This window comes from Amblyomma maculatum, chromosome 7, assembly GCF_055883805.1.
Source record: "Amblyomma maculatum isolate TAMU_Amacu chromosome 7, ASM5588380v1, whole genome shotgun sequence".
Classification (NCBI taxonomy): domain Eukaryota; kingdom Metazoa; phylum Arthropoda; class Arachnida; order Ixodida; family Ixodidae; genus Amblyomma; species Amblyomma maculatum.
This window is the reverse complement of record NC_139350.1, coordinates 103256043-103276503: the sequence shown is the minus strand read 5'-3', so window position 1 is coordinate 103276503 and position 20461 is coordinate 103256043. Positions and strand designations below refer to the sequence as shown.

Here is a 20461-nt window from a genome sequence, read left to right as displayed (position 1 = left end):
AGTAATTGTCAACAAAACAAAAACATAAGATTTAAGATCACAAAAGTTATTGAAACGAAAAAACATACGAAGCGAAAATTTGGATGTTTTAAATTTGGATGAGGGTGGAATTGAATTCTCGAACCTCTTTGTCTTCTGCGTCATGCAGATTGTTGGCCGTGCAAGAAAACCAATATTAACAATCTCGGCCATGCATTTTTATTTTCAACTTAGATTTTTACAATGGTGCTATCATTATGAAATGCTCCCACAATAACGCCATAGAAATTGATTGCACTCAGGGCTAGTATTTATGGCTTTAGTGTCATGAAGACAAAATCGGACCATCATCGTCCACTGGCGTTTTGAAGATCACGCGGAATTTCCAGCTACGGCCTGAAGTATAGACGTTTGTTTGAGCAGTGACTCAAAATATGTTTACTTTTGAAGTGTGGGAGATTTATAAAGCAATTTATTTTTGCTTTCGCATTGAGAAGTGCGATATTTTAAATACTTTTGCAACTCTGCACAGGTGAGAAAGAATTCCATTTCAAGCTCAATACAGCGTCACATCCTTCATCTTAAATGGCTAAACAACGCATTTACGAGCAGTTTGGTTTTGTATGTTTTTTAAAAAGAATAGAAACATTATCTATTGTTGCCAGCATCGAGGGCACGTACACATGCTTCACTTGGGATGGTGGTGTCAACGTGCCACACCGGCTTTCCAACACCCCTTAGGGGTGCCCACAGCAAGGACAGTGCGAACAAGATGATAAATAAAAGTGTACGTTCATGATTGAATTTATTCCGACTCATTTTCTGCTGTTGCGGTTCCTCAATATTACCATAGTCAGTACTTGGCTTGATATCAATATTCGCCCTAATTGGCAGAGAAAATATCAATTTTTCTTTTTTAGGAGCAGTTGTATACTTTTGATCTGAATGCTGCAAGTAATGATAAAAATCAGCCGTCCAGCAGTTTGAATAATATAGGTATGTCTGCAAAAAAGCACGAGAAAGCCTCTATGCAGGCAGACAGGCAGGCTTGCAGGCGAGCAGTAGCAGCAAGCAGCAGCAGCTGAAAAAAATAATACTACGAGAACACATTCAGTAATTGAGGACGGGGAAGATGAACATGAAAGAAGCCAAATCTGAACTAATGGTTACTAGCGCTATCCAAGTGATATAGCTTTCAAGAAAAATATGTTGAGCACAAACTGTAGTACTGGTACCTTCTGCAATAAAGGCCCACCCGCTTCCCCTAAAAAAGCAACCCTTAATTCTCATCTTACGCTATATGGCACTTTCAGGTGTTAGCGTCAAAATTATGTGATCAAGAAAAGGCGGCAGTGTGCTGGAAAGAAATCTGCGTGTCTTAATAACACCATGGTGTCCGGAATAGATCAATTATGAAGAAACAATAAGGCGTCAGAGTGCTGGAAAGAACTCCGCGTTTTTATTAACACCATGGCGTCCGGACTAGATCAGAGAAGAAATCAGATTACTGTAGTGGTCGCTTTGAACTGCTTCCTTTACTAGTTGGGGGGCGTGGCAGATCATATCGATGTGATTGGTCGCGTTGAGTAGAGTAACCGCATCGCTTCCCAAGAAGTAGCCAGTCACTCTGGGACTCGCCTTCCAGCCTAGTTTGCCTCCAGAGTCTGACCAAAGAAGGTCACACTTGGTCCCGCTACAGGGGCACCTCCTGCTTGCGGTCCATGGCTCAGAAGTCCAGAGTTTGTATAGATGGTGACAGACCTCCATAAACGCAGAAAATTTTGCCATCGATGACAGCACACAAAGGCAGGTAGTCCAAGGACCCTGCAGCAATGCCACACAACAAGGCAATTGTAATTTCGCAACCACTCATCACAAAAGCCGCACCGCATCGAAACATGTCGGCTGTCGTGGTTTCCCCTGATCAGTGTGATGCGTTCTGGGTAGCGTAAATTGATGGCTAGCCGCAAACGAAATGTCTCTACACTGTGAAAGCTCTGGTCGACAAAGTCTCCCATGAAGATGTAGTTGCTACTGGGGACCTCTTCACCAACTTCGAACAGATCTTGTAGGTCATAAAACTGGCCGTGGATATCACCACATACGTTGACTGGTGAGTCCACCATCTGCAAGTTAGTCAATTTGATAAGAGTTTCCCGGGCTTTGCGCACACTAACTTGTCCTCGAACTCAATAAGGAATTCGCACCTTCGCTGTTGCTCGATCTGGCTGTACAGATTAGTGCTGTCACCCATGCCTCCGCACATTTTCTTTGCTGTGTGATTGAAATCTGCTTACCGGTCTAAATATGAGGCAGGAAGCAGCCGAAGCACGTTGCCGAGTAGATCACGGCTGGACAGATTTCTGGAAGACCGAAAACCTCGTAATGGTAGGTCAGCCGTTCTTGTTGTTCTTCTTCTTCTACTGCCTTGATATATGGCACATACCCACGATGGGGTTTTGGTCATTGTTCTGGTGGACGGCCAATTGTCCTACACATACTGAATTAGTGCGTAAAGTAATTGTCAACAAAACAAAAACATAAGATTTAAGATCACAAAAGTTATTGAAACGAAAAAACATACGAAGCGAAAATTTGGATGTTTGTAAATTTGGATGAGGGTGGAATTGAATTCTCGAACCTCTTTGTCTTCTGCGTCATGCAGATTGTTGGCCGTCCAAGAAAACCAATATTAACAATCTCGGCCATGCATTTTTATTTTCAACTTTGATTTTTACATTCGTGCTATCTTTATGAAATGCTCCCACAATAACGCCATAGAAATTGATTTCACTCAGGGCTAGTATTTATGGCTTTAGTGTCATGAAGTCAAAATCGGACCATCATCGTCCACTGGCATTTTGAACATTACGCGGAATTTCCAGCTACGGCCTGAAGTATAGACGTTTGTTTGAGCGGTGACTCAAAATATGTTTACTTTTGAAGTGTGGGAGATTTATAAAGCAATTTATTTTTCCTTTCGCACTGAGAAGTGCGATATTTTGAATACTTTTGCAACTCTGCACAGGTGAGAAAGAATTCCATTTCAAGCTCAATACAGCGTCACATCATTCGTCTTAAATGGCTAAACAACGCATTTACGAGCAGTCTGGTTTCGTATGTTTTTTAAAAAGAATCGAATCATTATCTATTGTTGCCAGCATCGAGGGCACGTACACATGCTTCACTTTGGGTGGTGGAGTCAACGTGCCACACCGGCTTTTCAACACCCCTTAGGGGTGCCCACAGCAAGGACAGTGTGAAAAAGATGATAAATAAAAGTGTACGTTCATGATTGAATTTATTCCAACTCTTATTTTCTGCTGTTGCGGTTCCCCAATATTACCATAGTCAATACTTGGCTTGATTTCAATATTCACCCTAATTGACAGAGAAAATATCAATTTTTCTTTTTTTAAGAGCAGTTGTATACCTTTGATCTGAATGCTGCAAGTAATGATAGATGTCAGCCGTCCAGCAGTTTGAATAATATAATTATGACTGCAAAAATGCACGAGAAAGCCTCTATGCAGGCAGGCAGGCAGGCTTGTAGGCTTGCAGGCCAGCAGTAGCAGCAAGCAGCAGCAGCTGAAAAAAAACAATACTACGAGAACACATTCAGTAATTAAGGACGGGGAAGATGAATATGAAAGAAACCTAATCTTCTAAACTAATGGTTACTAGCGCCATCCAAGTGATATATCTTTCAAGAATAATATGTTGAGCACCAACTGTAGTACAGGTACCTTCTGCAATTAAGGCCCACCCGCTTCCCTAAAAAAGCAACCCTTAATTCTCATCTTACGATATATGGCACTTTCAGGTGTTAGCATCAAAGTTATGTGATCAAAAAAAGGCGGCAGTGTGCAGGGAAGAAATCTGCGTTTCTTAATAACACCATGGTGTCCGGAATAGATCAGTTATGAAGAAACAATAAGGCGTCAGAGTGCAGGAAAGAACTCCGCGTTTTTATTAACACCATGGCGTCCGGACTAGATCAGATAAGAAATCAGATTACTGTAGTGGTCGCTTTGAACTGCTTCCTTTACTAGTTGGGGGGCGTGGCAGATCATATCGATGTGATTGGTCGCGTTGAATAGAGTGACCGCATCGCTTCCCAAGAGGTAGCCAGTCACTCTTGGACTCGTCTTACAGCCTAGTTTGCCTCCAGAGTCTGACCAAAGAAGGTCACACTTGGTCCCCCTACAGGGGCACCTCCTGCTTGCGGTCCATGGCTCAGAAGACCAGAGTTTGGATAGATGGTGACAGACCTCCATGAACGCAGAAAATCTTGCCATCGATGACAGCACACAAAGGCAGGTAGTCCAAGGACCCTGCAGCAACGCCACACAACAAGGCAATTATAATTTCGCAACCACTCATCACAAAAGCCGCACCGCATCGAAACATGTCGGCTCTCGTGGTTTCCCCTGATCAGTGTGATGCGTTCTGGGTAGCGTAAATTGATGGCGAGCAGCAAACGAAATGTCTCTACACTATGAAAGTTCTGGTCGACAAAGTCTCCCAGGAAGATGTAGTTGCTAGTGGGGACCTCTCCACCAACTTCGAACAGTTCTTGCAGGTCATAAAACTGGCCGTGGATATCACCACATACGTTGACTGGTGAGTCCACCATCTGCAAGTTAGTCAATTTGATAAGAGTTTCCCGGGCTTTGCGCACACTAACTTGTCCTCGGACTCAATAAGGAATTCGCACCTTCGCTGTTGCTCGATCTGGCTGTACAGATTAGTGCTGTCATCCATGCCTCCGCACATTTTCTTTGCGGTCTGATTGAAATCTACTTACCGGTCTAAATATGAGACTGGAAGCAGCCGGAGCACGTTGCCCAGTAGATCACGGCTGGACAGATTTCTGGAAGAACGAAAACCTCGTAATGGTAGGTCAGCCGTTCTTGTTGTTCTTCTTCTTCTACTGCCTTGATATATGGCACATACCCACGATGGGGTTTTGGTCATTGTTCTGGTGGAGGGCCAATTGTCCTACACATACTGAATTAGTGCATAAAGTAATTGTCAACAAAACAAAAACATAAGATTTAAGATCACAAAAGTTATTAAAACGAAAAAACATACGAAGCGAAAATTTGGATGTTTGTAAATTTGGATGAGGGTGGAATTGAATTCTCGAACCTCTTTGTCTTCTGCGTCATGCAGATTGTTGGCCGTGCAAGAAAACCAATATTAACAATCTCGGCCATGCATTTTTATTTTCAACTTTGATTTTTACATTCGTGCTATCTTTATGAAATGCTCCCACAATAACGCCATAGAAATTGATTTCACTCAGGGCTAGTATTTATGGCTTTAGTGTCATGAAGTCAAAATCGGACCATCATCGTCCACTGGCATTTTGAACATTACGCGGAATTTCCAGCTACGGCCTGAAGTATAGACGTTTGTTTGAGCGGTGACTCAAAATATGTTTACTTTTGAAGTGTGGGAGATTTATAAAGCAATTTATTTTTACTTTCGCACTGAGAAGTGCGATATTTTGAATACTTTTGCAACTCTGCACAGGTGAGAAAGAATTCCATTTCAAGCTCAATACAGCGTCACATCCTTCGTCTTAAATGGCTAAACAACGCATTTACGAGCAGTCTGGTTTCGTATGTTTTTTAAAAAGAATCGAATCATTATCTATTGTTGCCAGCATCGAGGGCACGTACACATGCTTCACTTTGGATGGTGGAGTCAACGTGCCACACCGGCTTTTCAACACCCCTTAGGGGGGCCCAGAGCAAGGACAGTGTGAAAAAGATGATAAATAAAAGTGTACGTTCATGATTGAATTTATTCCAAGTCTTATTTTCTGCTGTTGCGGTTCCCCAATATTACCATAGTCAATACTTGGCTTGATTTCAATAGTCGCCCTAATTGGCAGAGAAAATATCAATTTTTCTTTTTTTAGGAGCAGTTGTATACTTTTGATCTGAATGCTGCAAGTAATGATAAATGTCAGCCGTCCAGCAGTTTGAATAATATAAGTATGTCTGCAAAAAAGCACGAGAAAACCTCTATGCGGGCAGGCAGGCAGGCTTGCAGGATTCCAGGCGAGCAGTAGCAGCAAGCAGCAGCAGCTGAAAAAAATAATACTACGAGAACACATTCAGTAATTGAGGACAGGGAAGATGAATATGAAAGAAGCTTATTCTTCTAAACTAATAGTTACTAGTGCTATCCAAGTGATATATCTTTCAACAAAAATATGTTGAGCACAAACTGTAGTGCAGGTGCCTTCTGCAATAAAGGCCCACCCGCTTCCCCTAAAAAAGCAACCCCTAATTCTCATCTTACGCTATATGGCACTTTCAGGTGTTAGCATCAAAATTATGTGATCAAGAAAAGGCGGCAGTGTGCAGGAAAGAAATCTGCGTGTCTTAATAACACCATGGTGTCCGGAATAGATCAATTATGAAGAAACAATAAGGCGTCAGAGTGCAGGAAAGAACTCCGCGTTTTTATTAACACCATGGCGTCCGGACTAGATCAGATAAGAAATCAGATTACTGTAGTGGTCGCTTTGAACTGCTTCCTTTACTAGTTGGGGGGCGTGGCAGATCATATCGATGTGATTGGTCGCGTTGAATAGAGTGACCGCATCGCTTCCCAAGAGGTAGCCAGTCACTCTTGGACTCGTCTTACAGCCTAGTTTGCCTCCAGAGTCTGACCAAAGAAGGTCACACTTGGTCCCCCTACAGGGGCACCTCCTGCTTGCGGTCCATGGCACAGAAGTCCAGAGTTTGGATAGATGGTGACAGACCTCCATGAACGCAGAAAATTTTGCCATCGATGACAGCACACAAAGGCAGGTAGTCCAAGGACCCTGCAGCAACGCCACACAACAAGGCAATTGTAATTTCGCAACAACTCATCACAAAAGCCGCATAGCATCGAAACATGTCGGCTGTCGTGGTTTCCCCTGATCAGTGTGATGCGTTCTGGGTAGCGTAAATTGATGGCTAGCAGCAAACGAAATATCTCTACACTGTGAAAGCTCTGGTCGACAAAGTCTCCCATGAAGATGTAGTTGCTACTGGGGACCTCTCCACCAACTTCGAACAGTTCTTGTAGGTCATAAAACTGGCCGTGGATATCACCACATACGTTGACTGGTGAGTCCACCATCTGCAAGTTAGTCAATTTGATAAGAGTTTCCCGGGCTTTGCGCACACTAACTTGTCCTCGAACTCAATAAGGAATTCGCACCTTCGCTGTTGCTCGATCTGGCTGTACAGATTAGTGCTGTCACCCATGCCTCCGCACATTTTCTTTGCTGTGTGATTGAAATCTGCTTACCGGTCTAAATATGAGGCAGGAAGCAGCCGAAGCACGTTGCCGAGTAGATCACGGCTGGACAGATTTCTGGAAGACCGAAAACCTCGTAATGGTAGGTCAGCCGTTCTTGTTGTTCTTCTTCCTCTACTGCCTTGATATATGGCACATACCCACGACGGGGTTTTGGTCATTGTTCTGGTGGACGGCCAATTGTCCTACACCTACTGAATTAGTGCATAAAGTAATTGTCAACAAAACAAAAACATAAGATTTAAGATCACAAAAGTTATTGAAACGAAAAAACATACGAAGCGAAAATTTGGATGTTTGTAAATTTGGATTAGGGTGGAATTGAATTCTCGAACCTCTTTGTCTTCTGCGTCATGCAGATTGTTGGCCGTGCAAGAAAACCAATATTAACAATCTCGGCCATGCATTTTTATTTTCAACTTTGATTTTTACATTGGTGCTATCTTTATGAAATGCTCCCACAATAACGCCATAGAAATTGATTTCACTCAGGGCTAGTATTTATGGCTTTAGTGTCATGAGTCAAAATCGGACCATCATCGTCCACTGGCATTTTGAAGATCACGCGGAATTTCCAGCTACGGCCTGAAGTATAGACGTTTGTTTGAGCGGTGACTCAAAATATGTTTACTTTTGAAGTGTGGGAGATATATAAAGCAATCTATTTTTACTTTCGCACTGAGAAGTGCGATATTTTGAATACTTTTGCAACTCTGCACAGGTGAGAAAGAATTCCATTTCAAGCTCAATACAGCGTCACATCCTTCGTCTTAAATGGCTAAACAACGCATTTACGAGCAGTCTGGTTTCGTATGTTTTTTAAAAAGAATCGAATCATTATCTATTGTTGCCAGCATCGAGGGCACGTACACATGCTTCACTTTGGGTGGTGGAGTCAACGTGCCACACCGGCTTTTCAACACCCCTTAGGGGTGCCCACAGCAAGGACAGTGTGAAAAAGATGATAAATAAAAGTGTACGTTCATGATTGAATTTATTCCAACTCTTATTTTCTGCTGTTGCGGTTCCCCAATATTACCATAGTCAATACTTGGCTTGATTTCAATATTCACCCTAATTGGCAGAGAAAATATCAATTTTTCTTTTTTTAAGAGCAGTTGTATACTTTTGATCTGAATGCTGCAAGTAATGATAGATGTCAGCCGTCCAGCAGTTTGAATAATATAATTATGACTGCAAAAATGCACGAGAAAGCCTCTATGAAGGCAGGCAGGCAGGCTTGTAGGCTTGCAGGCGAGCAGTAGCAGCAAGCAGCAGCAGCTGAAAAAAAAAATAATACTACGAGAACACATTCAGTTACTGAGGACGGGGAAGATGAATATGAAAGAAGCCTAATCTTCTAAACTAATGTTTACTAGCGCAATCCAAGTGATATATCTTTCAAGAATAAAATGTTGAGCACGAACTGTAGTACAGGTACCTTCTGCAATAAAGGCCCACCCGCTTCCCTAAAAAAGCAACCCTTAATTCTCATCTTACGATATATGGCACTTTCAGGTGTTAGCATCAAAGTTATGTGATCAAAAAAAGGCGGCAGTGTGCAGGAAAGAAATCTGCGTTTCTTAATAACACCATGGTGTCCGGAATAGATCAGTTATGAAGAAACTATAAGGCGTCAGAGTGCAGGAAAGAACTCCGCGTTTTTATTAATACCATGGCGTCCGGACTAGATCAGATAAGAAATCAGATTACTGTAGTGGTCGCTTTGAACTGCTTCCTTTACTAGTTGGGGGGCGTGGCAGATCATATCGATGTGATTGGTCGCGTTGAATAGAGTGACCGCATCGCTTCCCAAGAGGTAGCCAGTCACTCTGGGACTCGTCTTACAGCCTAGTTTGCCTCCAGAGTCTGACCAAAGAAGGTCACACTTGGTCCCCCTACAGGGGCACCTCCTGCTTGCGGTCCATGGCTCAGAAGTCCAGAGTTTGGATAGATGGTGACAGACCTCCATGAACGCAGAAAATTTTGCCATCGATGACAGCACACAAAGGCAGGTAGTCCAAGGACCCTGCAGCAACGCCACACAACAAGGCAATTGTAATTTCGCAACCACTCATCACAAAAGCCGCATAGCATCTAAACATGTCGGCTGTCGTGGTTTCCCCTGATCAGTGTGATGCGTTCTGGGTAGCGTAAATTGATGGCGAGCAGCAAACGAAATGTCTCTACACTGTGAAAGTTCTGGTCGACAAAGCCTCCCAGGAAGATGTAGTTGCTACTGGGGACCTCTCCACCAACTTTGAACAGTTCTTGCAGGTCATAAAACTGGCCGTGGATATCACCACATACGTTGACTGGTGAGTCCACCATCTGCAAGTTAGTCAATTTGATAAGAGTTTCCCGGGCTTTGCGCACACTAACTTGTCCTCGGACTCAATAAGGAATTCGCACCTTCGCTGTTGCTCGATCTGGCTGTACAGATTAGTGCTGTCACCCATGCCTCCGCACATTTTCTTTGCGGTCTGATTGAAATCTACTTACCGGTTTAAATATGAGACTGGAAGCAGCCGGAGCACGTTGCCGAGTAGATCACGGCTGGACAGATTTCTAGAAGAACGAAAGCGTCGTAATGGTAGGTCAGCCGTTCTTGTAGTTCTTCTTCTTCTACTGCCTTGATATATGGCACATACCCACGACGGGGTTTGGTCATTGTTCTGGTGGACGGCCAATTGTCCTACACATACTGAATTAGTGCATAAAGTAATTGTCAACAAAACAAAAACATAAGATTTAAGATCACAAAAGTTATTCAACCAAAAAAAATACTAAGCGAAAATTTGGATGTTTGTAAATTTGGATGAGGGTGGAATTGAATTCTCGAACCTCTTTGTCTTCTGCCTCATGCAGATTGTTGGCCGTGCGAGAAAACCAATATTAACAATCTTGGCCATGCATTTTTATTTTCAACTTAGATTTTTACATTGGTGCTATATTTATGAAATTCTCCCACAATAACGCCATAGAAATTGATTGCATTCAGGGCTACTATTTATGTCTTTAGTGTCATGAAGTCCAGATCGGACCATCATCGTCCACTGGTGTTTTGAAGATCACGCGGAATTTCCAGCTACGGCCTGAAGTACAGACGTTTGTTTGAGCGGTGACTCAAAATATGTTTACTTTTGAAGAGTGGGAGATTTATAAAGCAATTTATTTTTACTTTCACACTGAGAAGTGCGATATTTTGAATACTTTTGCAACTCTGCACAGGTGAGAAAGAATTCCATTTCAAGCTCAATGCAGCGTCACATCCTTCGTCTTAAAAGGCTAAACAACGCATTTACGAGCAGTTTGGTTTCGTATGTTTTTTAAAAAGAATCGAAACTTTATCTATTGTTGCCAGCATCGAGGGTACGTACACATGCTTCAGTTGGGGTGGTGGTGTCAACGTGCCACACCAGCCTTCAACACCCCTTAGGGGTGCGCACAGCAAGGACAGTGTGAAAAAGATGATAAATAAAAGTGTACGTTCATGATTGAATTTATTCCAACTCTTATTTTCTGCTGTTGCGGTTCCCCAATATTACCATAGTCAGTACTTGGCTTGATTTCAATAGTCGCCCTAATTGGCAGAGAAAATATCAATTTTTCTTTTTTTAGAAGCAGTTGTCTACTTTTGATCTGAATGCTGCAAGTAATGATAAATGTCAGCCGTCCAGCAGTTTGAATAATATAAGTATGTCTGCAAAAAGCACGAGAAAGCCTCTATGCGGGCAGGCAGGCAGGCTTGCAGGCTTCCAGGCGAGCAGTAGCAGCAAGCAGCAGCAGCTGAAAAAAATAATACTACGAGAACACATTCAGTAATTGAGGACAGGGAAGATGAATATGAAAGAAGCCTAATCTTCTAAACTAATAGTTACTAGCGATATCCAAGTGATATATCTTTCAACAAAAATATGTTGAGCACAAACTGTAGTGCAGGTGCCTTCTGCAATAAAGGCCCACCCGCTTCCCCTAAAAAAGCAACCCCTAATTCTCATCTTACGCTATATGGCACTTTCAGGTGTTAGCATCAACATTATGTGATCAAGAAAAGGCGGCAGTGTGCAGGAAAGAAATCTGCGTGTCTTAATAACACCATGGTGTCCGGAATAGATCAATTATGAAGAAACAATAAGGCGTCAGAGTGCAGGAAAGAACTCCGCGTTTTTATTAGCACCATGGCGTCCGGACTAGATCAGATAAGAAATCAGATTACTGTAGTGGTCGCTTTGAACTGCTTCCTTTACTAGTTGGGGGGCGTGGCAGATCATATCGATGTGATTGGTCGCGTTGAATAGAGTAACCGCATCGCTTCCCAAGAGGTAGCCAGTCACTCTGGGACTCGTCTTACAGCCTAGTTTGCCTCCAGAGTCTGACCAAAGAAGGTCACACTTGGTCCCCCTACAGGGGCACCTCCTGCTTGCGGTCCATGGCACAGAAGTCCAGAGTTTGGATAGATGGTGACAGACCTCCATGAACGCAGAAAATTTTGCCATCGATGACAGCACACAAAGGCAGGTAGTCCAAGGACCCTGCAGCAACGCCACACAACAAGGCAATTGTAATTTCGCAACCACTCATCACAAAAGCCGCATAGCATCGAAACATGTCGGCTGTCGTGGTTTCCCCTGATCAGTGTGATGCGTTCTGGGTAGCGTAAATTGATGGCTAGCAGCAAACGAAATATCTCTACACTGTGAAAGCTCTGGTCGACAAAGTCTCCCATGAAGATGTAGTTGCTACTGGGGACCTCTCCACCAACTTCGAACAGTTCTTGTAGGTCATAAAACTGGCCGTGGATATCACCACATACGTTGACTGGTGAGTCCACCATCTGCAAGTTAGTCAATTTGATAAGAGTTTCCCGGGCTTTGCGCACACTAACTTGTCCTCGAACTCAATAAGGAATTCGCACCTTCGCTGTTGCTCGATCTGGCTGTACAGATTAATGCTGTCACCCATGCCTCCGCACATTTTCTTTGCTGTGTGATTGAAATCTGCTTACCGGTATAAATATGAGGCAGGAAGCAGCCGAAGCACGTTGCCGAGTATATCACGGCTGGACAGATTTCTGGAAGACCGAAAACCTCGTAATGGTAGGTCAGCCGTTCTTGTTGTTCTTCTTCTTCTACTGCCTTGATATATGGCACATACCCACGACGGGGTTTTGGTCATTGTTCTGGTGGACGGCCAATTGTCCTACACATACTGAATTAGTGCATAAAGTAATTGTCAACAAAACAAAAACATAAGATTTAAGATCACAAAAGTTATTGAAACGAAAAAACATACGAAGCGAAAATTTGGATGTTTGTAAATTTGGATTAGGGTGGAATTGAATTCTCGAACCTCTTTGTCTTCTGCGTCATGCAGATTGTTGGCCGTGCAAGAAAACCAATATTAACAATCTCGGCCATGCATTTTTATTTTCAACTTTGATTTTTACATTGGTGCTATCTTTATGAAATGCTCCCACAATAACGCCATAGAAATTGATTTCACTCAGGGCTAGTATTTATGGCTTTAGTGTCATAAAGTCAAAATCGGACCATCATCGTCCACTGGCATTTTGAAGATCACGCGGAATTTCCAGCTACGGCCTGAAGTATAGACGTTTGTTTGAGCGGTGACTCAAAATATGTTTACTTTTGAAGTGTGGGAGATTTATAAAGCAATTTATTTTTACTTTCGCACTGAGAAGTGCGATATTTTGAATACTTTTGCAACTCTGCACAGGTGAGAAAGAATTCCATTTCAAGCTCAATACAGCGTCACATCCTTCGTCTTAAATGGCTAAACAACGCATTTACGAGCAGTCTGGTTTCGTATGTTTTTTAAAAAGAATCGAATCATTATCTATTGTTGCCAGCATCGAGGGCACGTACACATGCTTCACTTTGGGTGGTGGAGTCAACGTGCCACACCGGCTTTTCAACACCCCTTAGGGGTGCCCACAGCAAGGACAGTGTGAAAAAGACGATAAATAAAAGTGTACGTTCATGATTGAATTTATTCCAACTCTTATTTTCTGCTGTTGCGGTTCCCCAATATTACCATAGTCAATACTTGGCTTGATTTCAATATTCACCCTAATTGGCAGAGAAAATATCAATTTTTCTTTTTTTAAGAGCAGTTGTATACTTTTGATCTGAATGCTGCAAGTAATGATAGATGTCAGCCGTCCAGCAGTTTGAATAATATAATTACGACTGCAAAAATGCACGAGAAAGCCTCTATGAAGGCAGGCAGGCAGTCTTGTAGGCTTGCAGGCGAGCAGTAGCAGCAAGCAGCAGCAGCTGAAAAAAAAAATAATACTACGAGAACACATTCAGTTACTGAGGACGGGGAAGATGAATATGAAAGAAGCCTAATCTTCTAAACTAATGTTTACTAGCGCTATCCAAGTGATATATCTTTCAAGAATAAAATGTTGAGCACGAACTGTAGTACAGGTACCTTCTGCAATAAAGGCCCACCCGCTTCCCTAAAAAAGCAACCCTTAATTCTCATCTTACGATATATGGCACTTTCACGTGTTAGCATCAAAGTTATGTGATCAAAAAAAGGCGGCAGTGTGCAGGAAAGAAATCTGCGTTTCTTAATAACACCATGGTGTCCGGAATAGATCAGTTATGAAGAAACAATAAGGCGTCAGAGTGCAGGAAAGAACTCCGCGTTTTTATTAATACCATGGCGTCCGGACTAGATCAGATAAGAAATCAGATTACTGTAGTGGTCGCTTTGAACTGCTTCCTTTACTAGTTGGGGGGCGTGGCAGATCATATCGATGTGATTGGTCGCGTTGAATAGAGTGACCGCATCGCTTCCCAAGAGGTAGCCAGTCACTCTGGGACTCGTCTTACAGCCTAGTTTGCCTCCAGAGTCTGACCAAAGAAGGTCACACTTGGTCCCCCTACAGGGGCACCTCCTGCTTGCGGTCCATGGCTCAGAAGTCCAGAGTTTGGATAGATGGTGACAGACCTCCATGAACGCAGAAAATCTTGCCATCGATGACAGCACACAAAGGCAGGTAGTCCAAGGACTCTGCAGCAAAGCCACACAACAAGGCTATTGTAATTTCGCAACTACTCATCACAAAAGCCGCACCGCATCGAAACATGTCGGCTCTCGTGGTTTCCCCTGATCAGTGTGATGCGTTCTGGGTAGCGTAAATTGATGGCTAGCAGCAAACGAAATGTCTCTACACTGTGAAAGCTCTGGTCGACAAAGTCTCCCATGAAGATGTAGTTGCTACTGGGGACCTCTCCACCAACTTCGAACAGTTCTTGCAGGTCATAAAACTGGCCGTGGATATCACCACATACGTTGACTGGTGAGTCCACCATCTGCAAGTTAGTCAATTTGATAAGAGTTTCCCGGGCTTTGCGCACACTAACTTGTCCTCGAACTCAATAAGGAATTCGCACCTTCGCTGTTGCTCGATCTGGCTGTACAGATTAGTGCTGTCACCCATGCCTCCGCACATTTTCTTTGCTGTGTGATTGAAATCTGCTTACCGGTCTAAATATGAGGCAGGAAGCAGCCGAAGCACGTTGCCGAGTAGATCACGGCTGGACAGATTTCTGGAAGACCGAAAACCTCGTAATGGTAGGTCAGCCGTTCTTGTTGTTCTTCTTCTTCTACTGCCTTGATATATGGCACATACCCACGATGGGGTTTTGGTCATTGTTCTGGTGGACGGCCAATTGTCCTACACATACTGAATTAGTGCATAAAGTAATTGTCAACAAAACAAAAACATAAGATTTAAGATCACAAAAGTTATTGAAACGAAAAAACATACGAAGCGAAAATTTGGATGTTTGTAAATTTGGATTAGGGTGGAATTGAATTCTCGAACCTCTTTGTCTTCTGCGTCATGCAGATTGTTGGCCGTGCAAGAAAACCAATATTAACAATCTCGGCCATGCATTTTTATTTTCAACTTAGATTTTTACAATGGTGCTATCATTATGAAATGCTCCCACAATAACGCCATAGAAATTGATTGCACTCAGGGCTAGTATTTATGGCTTTAGTGTCATGAAGACAAAATCGGACCATCATCGTCCACTGGCGTTTTGAAGATCACGCGGAATTTCCAGCTACGGCCTGAAGTATAGACGTTTGTTTGAGCAGTGACTCAAAATATGTTTACTTTTGAAGTGTGGGAGATTTATAAAGCAATTTATTTTTGCTTTCGTAATGAGAAGTGCGATATTTTAAATACTTTTGCAACACTGCACAGGTGAGAAAGAATTCCATTTCAAGCTCAATACAGCGTCATATCCTTCATCTTAAATGGCTAAACAACGCATTTACGAGCAGTTTGGTTTTGTATGTTTTTTAAAAAGAATCGAAACATTATCTATTGTTGCCAGCATCGAGGGCACGTACACATGCTTCACTTGGGATGCTGGTGTCAACGTGCCACACCGGCTTTCCAACACCCCTTAGGGGTGCCCACAGCAAGGACAGTGCGAAAAAGATGATAAATAAAAGTGTACGTTCATGATTGAATTTATTCCGACTCATTTTCTGCTGTTGCGGTTCCCCAATATTACCATAGTCAGTACTTGGCTTGATATCAATATTCGCCCTAATTGGCAGAGAAAATATAAATTTTTCTTTTTTAGGAGCAGTTGTATACTTTTGATCTGAATGCTGCAAGTAATGATAAATATCAGCCGTCCAGCAGTTTGAATAATATAAGTATGTCTGCAAAAAAGCACGAGAAAGCCTCTATGCAGGCAGGCAGGCAGGCTTGCAGGCGAGCAGTAGCAGCAAGCAGCAGCAGCTGAAAAAAATAATACTACCAGAACACATTCAGTAATTGAGGACGGGGAAGATGAACATGAGTGAAGCCAAATCTGAACTAATGGTTACTAGCGCTATCCAAGTGATATAGCTTTCAAGAAAAATATGTTGAGCACAAACTGTAGTACTGGTACCTTCTGCAATAAAGACCCACCCGCTTCCCCTAAAAAAGCAACCCTTAATTCTCATCTTACGCTATATGGCACTTTAAGGTGTTAGCATCAAAATTATGTGATCAAGAAAAGGCGGCAGTGTGCTGGAAAGAAATCTGCGTGTCTTAATAACACCATGGTGTCCGGAATAGATCAATTATGAAGAAACAATAAGGCGTCAGAGTGCAGGAAAGAACTCCGCGTTTTTATTAGCACCATGGCGTCCGGACTAGATCAGATAAGAAATCAGATTACTGTAGTGGTCGCTTTGAACTGCTTCCTTTACTAGTTGGGGGGCGTGGCAGATCATATCGATGTGATTGGTCGCGTTGAATAGAGTAACCGCATCGCTTCCCAAGAGGTAGCCAGTCACTCTGGGACTCGCCTTCCAGCCTAGTTTGCCTCCAGAGTCTCACCAACGAAGGTCACACTTGGTCCCCCTACAGGGGCACCTCCTGCTTGCGGTCCATGGCTCAGAAGTCCAGAGTTTGGATAGATGGTGACAGACCTCCATGAACGCAGAAAATCTTGCCATCGATGAGAGCACACAAAGGCAGGTAGTCCAAGGACCCTGCAGCAACGCCACACAACAAGGCAATTATAATTTCGCAACCACTCATCACAAAAGCCGCACCGCATCGAAACATGTCGGCTCTCGTGGTTTCCCCTGATCAGTGTGATGCGTTCTGGGTAGCGTAAATTGATGGCGAGCAGCAAACGAAATGTCTCTACACTGTGAAAGTTCTGGTCGACAAAGCCTCCCAGGAAGATGTAGTTGCTACTGGGGACCTCTCCACCAACTTTGAACAGTTCTTGCAGGTCATAAAACTGGCCGTGGATATCACCACATACGTTGACTGGTGAGTCCACCATCTGCAAGTTAGTCAATTTGATAAGAGTTTCCCGGGCTTTGCGCACACTAACTTGTCCTCGGACTCAATAAGGAATTCGCACCTTCGCTGTTGCTCGATCTGGCTGTACAGATTAGTGCTGTCACCCATGCCTCCGCACATTTTCTTTGCGGTCTGATTGAAATCTACTTACCGGTCTAAATATGAGACTGGAAGCAGCCGGAGCACGTTGCCGAGTAGATCACGGCTGGACAGATTTCTAGAAGAACGAAAGCGTCGTAATGGTAGGTCAGCCGTTCTTGTTGTTCTTCTTCTTCTACTGCCTTGATATATGGCACATACCCACGACGGGGTTTGGTCATTGTTCTGGTGGACGGCCAATTGTCCTACACATACTGAATTAGTGCATAAAGTAATTGTCAACAAAACAAAAACATAAGATTTAAGATCACAAAAGTTATTGAACCAAAAAAAATACTAAGCGAAAATTTGGATGTTTGTAAATTTGGATGAGGGTGGAATTGAATTCTCGAACCTCTTTGTCTTCTGCCTCATGCAGATTGTTGGCCGTGCGGGAAAACCAATATTAACAATCTCGGCCATGCATTTTTATTTTCAACTTAGATTTTTACATTGGTGCTATCTTTATGAAATGCTCCCACAATAACGCCATAGAAATTGATTGCATTCAGGGCTACTGTTTATGTCTTTAGTGTCATGAAGTCCAGATCGGACCATCATCGTCCACTGGTGTTTTGAAGATAACGCGGAATTTCCAGCTACGGCCTGAAGTACAGACGTTTGTTTGAGCGGTGACTCAAAATATGTTTACTTTTGAAGAGTGGGAGATTTATAAAGCAATTTATTTTTACTTTCGCACTGAGAAGTGCGATATTTTGAATACTTTTGCAACTCTGCACAGGTGAGAAAGAATTCCATTTCAAGCTCAATGCAGCGTCACATCCTTCGTCTTAAGAGGCTAAACAACGCATTTACGAGCAGTTTGGTTTCGTATGTTTTTTAAAAAGAATCGAAACTTTATCTATTGTTGCCAGCATCGAGGGTACGTACACATGCTTCACTTGGGGTGGTGGTGTCAACGTGCCACACCAGCCTTCAACACCCCTTAGGGGTGCGCACAGCAAGGACAGTGTGAAAAAGATGATAAATAAAAGTGTACGTTCATGATTGAATTTATTCCAACTCTTATTTTCTGCTGTTGCGGTTCCCCAATATTACCATAGTCAGTACTTGGCTTGATTTCAATAGTCGCCCTAATTGGCAGAGAAAATATCAATTTTTCTTTTTTTTAGGAGCAGTTGTATACTTTTGATCTGAATGCTGCAAGTAACGATAAATGTCAGCCGTCCAGCAGTTTGAATAATATAAGTATGTCTGCAAAAAAGCACGAGAAAGCCTCTATGCGGGCAGGCAGGCAGGCTTGCAGGCTTCCAGGCGAGCAGTAGCAGCAAGCAGCAGCAGCTGAAAAAAATAATTCTACGAGAACACATTCAGTAATTGAGGACAGGGAAGATGAATATGAAAGAAGTCTAATCTTCTAAACTAATAGTTACTAGCGCTATCCAAGTGATATATCTTTCAACAAAAATATGTTGAGCACAAACTGTAGTGCAGGTGCCTTCTGCAATAAAGGCCCACCCGCTTCCCCTAAAAAAGCAACCCCTAATTCTCATCTTACGCTATATGGCACTTTCAGGTGTTAGCATCAAAATTATGTGATCAAGAAAAGGCGGCAGTGTGCAGGAAAGAAATCTGCGTGTCTTAATAACACCATGGTGTCCGGAATAGATCAATTATGAAGAAACAATAAGGCGTCAGAGTGCAGGAAAGAACTCCGCGTTTTTATTAGCACCATGGCGTCCGGACTAGATCAGATAAGAAATCAGATTACTGTAGTGGTCGCTTTGAACTGCTTCCTTTACTAGTTGGGGGGCGTGGCAGATCATATCGATGTGATTGGTCGCGTTGAATAGAGTAACCGCATCGCTTCCCAAGAGGTAGCCAGTCACTCTGGGACTCGCCTTCCAGCCTAGTTTGCCTTCAGAGTCTGACCAAAGAAGGTCACACTTGGTCCCCCTACAGGGGCACCTCCTGCTTGCGGTCCATGGCTCAGAAGTCCAGAGTTTGGATAGATGGTGACAGACCTCCATGAACGCAGAAAATTTTGCCATCGATGACAGCACACAAAGGCAGGTAGTCCAAGACCCTGCAGCAACGCCACACAACAAGGCAATTGTAATTTCGCAACCACTCATCACAAAAGCCGCATAGCATCGAAACATGTCGGCTGTCGTGGTTTCCCCTGATCAGTGTGATGCGTTCTGGGTAGCGTAAATTGATGGCTAGCAGCAAACGAAATATCTCTACACTGTGAAAGCTCTGGTCGACAAAGTCTCCCATGAAGATGTAGTTGCTACTGGGGACCTCTCCACCAACTTCGAACAGTTCTTGCAGGTCATAAAACTGGCCGTGGATATCACCACATACGTTGACTGGTGAGTCCACCATCTGCAAGTTAGTCAATTTGATAAGAGTTTCCCGGGCTTTGCGCACACTAACTTGTCCTCGAACTCAATAAGGAATTCGCACCTTCGCTGTTGCTCGATCTGGCTGTACAGATTAGTGCTGTCACCCATGCCTCCGCACATTTTCTTTGCTGTGTGATTGAAATCTGCTTACCGGTCTAAATATGAGGCAGGAAGCAGCCGAAGCACGTTGCCGAGTAGATCACGGCTGGACAGATTTCTGGAAGACCGAAAACCTCGTAATGGTAGGTCAGCCGTTCTTGTTGTTCTTCTTCTTCTACTGCCTTGATATATGGCACATACCCACGACGGGGTTTTGGTCATTGTTCTGGTGGACGGCCAATTGTCCTACACATACTGAATTAGTGCATAAAGTAATTGTCAACAAAACAAAAACATAACATTTAAGATCACAAAAGTTATTGAAACGAAAAAACATACGAAGCGAAAATTTGGATGTTTGTAAATTGGGATTAGGGTGGAATTGAATTCTAGAACCTCTTTGTCTTCTGCGTCATGCAGATTGTTGGCCGTGCAAGAAAACCAATATTAACAATCTCGGCCATGCATTTTTATTTTCAACTTTGATTTTTACATTGTTGCTATCTTTATGAAATGCTCCCACAATAACGCCATAGAAATTGATTTCACTCAGGGCTAGTATTTATGGCTTTAGTGTCATGAAGTCAAAATCGGACCATCATCGTCCACTGGCATTTTGAAGATCACGCGGAATTTCCAGCTACGGCCTGAAGTATAGACGTTTGTTTGAGCGGTGACTCAAAAT

The 20461-nt window shown here is 43.1% G+C and overlaps 7 pseudogenes; all 7 read right to left on the bottom strand.

Annotated features, from left to right (window-relative positions):
• Positions 1-3971: 3971 nt before the first annotated feature.
• Positions 3972-4743, bottom strand: LOC146184214 (serine/threonine-protein phosphatase 4 catalytic subunit pseudogene; annotated as a pseudogene).
• A 1738-nt stretch (positions 4744-6481) lies between these two features.
• Positions 6482-7265, bottom strand: LOC146184213 (serine/threonine-protein phosphatase 4 catalytic subunit B pseudogene; annotated as a pseudogene).
• Positions 7266-8992: 1727 nt separating this feature from the next.
• Positions 8993-9776, bottom strand: LOC146184212 (serine/threonine-protein phosphatase 4 catalytic subunit B pseudogene; annotated as a pseudogene).
• Positions 9777-11498: 1722 nt separating this feature from the next.
• LOC146184211 (serine/threonine-protein phosphatase 4 catalytic subunit B pseudogene) lies at positions 11499-12282 on the bottom strand (annotated as a pseudogene).
• Positions 12283-14010: 1728 nt separating this feature from the next.
• LOC146184210 (serine/threonine-protein phosphatase 4 catalytic subunit B pseudogene) lies at positions 14011-14794 on the bottom strand (annotated as a pseudogene).
• Positions 14795-16506: 1712 nt separating this feature from the next.
• LOC146184209 (serine/threonine-protein phosphatase 4 catalytic subunit B pseudogene) lies at positions 16507-17290 on the bottom strand (annotated as a pseudogene).
• Positions 17291-19014: 1724 nt separating this feature from the next.
• LOC146184208 (serine/threonine-protein phosphatase 4 catalytic subunit B pseudogene) lies at positions 19015-19797 on the bottom strand (annotated as a pseudogene).
• Between the last annotated feature and the right edge of the window lie 664 nt (positions 19798-20461).